The sequence below is a fragment of the Elephantulus edwardii genome, unplaced genomic scaffold (assembly GCF_000299155.1).
Source record: "Elephantulus edwardii isolate Elephantulus edwardi_28Jun2011 unplaced genomic scaffold, EleEdw1.0 scaffold00112, whole genome shotgun sequence".
NCBI lineage: Eukaryota > Metazoa > Chordata > Mammalia > Macroscelidea > Macroscelididae > Elephantulus > Elephantulus edwardii.
In genome coordinates, this window is record NW_006399862.1 from 3,533,427 (window position 1) to 3,536,212 (window position 2,786).

Sequence of the window (2,786 nt, forward strand, 5' to 3'; positions counted from 1 at the left end):
CGAATACATTGTTATGGTTCCTAGGAGCATAACAGGTATCTGAATATTTGACTAATTATCCTTCATTATCAGTCTCAAACATCACATTGCCTATGAGGTCTTCCCTGAAAAGCCTTCCGGCAGTAGTCACTTCCTCCACTATTCACCTTTCACACAGCTTTATGAAAACACCAAAGCATGGTAATTCACGTATGCCAAGTTTCCCAACCACACTCTGAGTTATTTCAGTGCAGATTCCAAGTCATACTCACCCTTTATCACCAGCATCCACCTTAGAATTTAGCCTGGAGGAGACACTGTGAAAGTGTGTGTTGAAGGTAATTGGTAGGGTTCTTACTCATCCTTTGATATGCATATGTTCCAATTACTTCATAATTTAATTAGAATTTTAAAGCAGTTATAAAGCCGTCAGGAATGTGTTATAACGTCATCATTGTTGCCATCATCAACTCTCTGTATATGTTTTTTGTTGCTGTTAGGTTATGTCTAGTCTAGTTGAGTACAGCTCACAATGACCCTATGAGCAACAGATCTGAACTCTGTCCTATCTTGTGCCATTTTCACACTTCCTGACACACCAGAGCCCTTTGTGGCCGTCACCATGTCAATCCACCTGGCTGAGAGTCCTCCTCTCCTTCGCCAACCCTCCACCCTTCCCAGCATCATGTCCCTTTCTAAGGAACAGCCCCTCCTAGCAACATGCCCAAAATATGTGAGGTGAAGCCTCATCATTTTTGCCTCCAAAGAGCACTCCGGCTGCACCCTTTGCAAGACCCATTTGTTTTTTCTTTTGGCTGTCCATAGGATGGTCAGTGCTTTTCTACAATACCACAAAAACACAGCTCAAAGGCATCGATTTTTCTTCTGCCATCCCTATTCATTGTTCAGTTTTCAGATGCATAACAAGTGATTGGAAAGACCATGGCTTGAATCAGATGCATGTTGTTGATTGCCTTCAAATTGAGCACGATTCATAGCTACCCCATGAACGAAAGGCCTGAAGCCCCTTTACAACTATCAATATTTATCAAAGTTCATTGACTTTCCAGAGGCATATTCTTTAGCAAGTGGATGCCACTCCTGCTTCCAAACCTGTCATAGTATGTTATTGTTTTTATATGCCACTTAGTTGCCTGCGATATACAGTTGCCCTATGTATAGCAGCTCTGAACCCTTCTCTATCCTGAGGCAGTCTGATTTATTCTGATGTAACAATTCCCATTGCACCAGTTGTTTCAATCCATGTCATCTGGGTGTCCCTCTCCTGTCCTATCCTAATCCAGTCTCACTAATTCTGACACATCAACTCCAATTGCCCCAGTTGCTGTATCAATCCATCTCATCTGTGGTCTTCTTTTCCTGTTCTGTTCCTCCACCCTTCTGAGCATGATATCTCTCCTGGCCACAGGTCCAAAGTAGGTGAGATGAAGCTTCAAAATCCTAGCCTCCAAGGAGAAACTTAGTTCCACCCCCTCCAATACAGACCTGTTTGTTATTTGGACAGTCCATGGTATTTTCAAGACTCTTCTCCAGTACCGCAATTTGATTATTGATTGTTATGGTTTCATCCTTAGTCATTGTCCAATTCTCTGGTGCATAGCAAGTAATCGTGAACACCATGGCCTGGATTAGGTGCAACTTAGTCTCTAAACTGATATTTTTATTTTTCAGTATTCTGGAGAGTTTCCTGACAGAAGATTTTCCCATTGCAATTTGTCTTTTGATTTCCTGATTGTTGATGCCAAGAATGTGATTGTGGAGCTGAGTAAACTGTAATTGTTAACAACCTCAGTCTCTTCTCTATCCATCGCGGTGTTGCCAGTTAGCCCAGTGTATGTATACTATGTTACCATAATGTTTTTAGCTTGTGTTCTCTATCCCTCTCCCTATCCCTCTCCCTCTCCCTCTTCTTCACTCCCTCTCCCTCTCCTTCACTTCCTCTCCCTCTCTCCCTCTCCCCTTCTCTGTTATTGGGAAATCAGTATTACAGAGTCAATTCTAATTAATGAGAACCTAATGTAAAACAAAACTAAAAGCCTCCTGATCCTGCACCATATAACAACAGAGTGCAGCACTAACATAAATCTATCTCACTGATGATCTTTTTTCTTTTTAGCTGCCCCTCTAACAGTCAGTTTTCTATACTATGATGGCTTGTGTGGGTGGATTCGGAAAGCTATGTTACTTGTGTGTCACGTTTCAAGATTGTCACCAATGGCAAGTGTTCCTGTTAGATGACATCGTGCTGAACTTGCTCTCCCATCCATCTTGTTGAGAGTTTTCCTCTCTTTCCCTGAGCCCTCGTCTTTTCCAGCATGACGTCATTTTCCAAGACCGTCTCTCTCTGACACATGTCCAGGTATGTGAGATGAAGGACCCTCATCTCTGCCTCTATGGAGCGCCTTGCTTATACTTCTTCCAAGCCAAGTTCGTTTGTGCTTTTGACAGGCTGAGCTATTGCATAATTTTTTCTTCTACCACAACTCAAAGAAATCAATTCTTCTTCTGCCATCCTTATTTATTGTCCAATTTCACCCCACATGGAACTTCTGTCAGGGACCTTTCCAGAAACGTGCCTGATCCAGGCCGTGGTCTTCACAATTACTTGCTATGCATGAGAGAGCTAGACAATGACTAAGGATAACAGAAGAAGAATCGATGCCTTTGAGTTGTGGTACTGGAGAAGAGTCTTGAACTTACCATGGACTGCCAGGAAAACAAATAGGTCTGTCTTGGAGAGGGTAGAAACCATGTTTCTCCTTGGAGGCTAGGATTTTTAAGTTCCT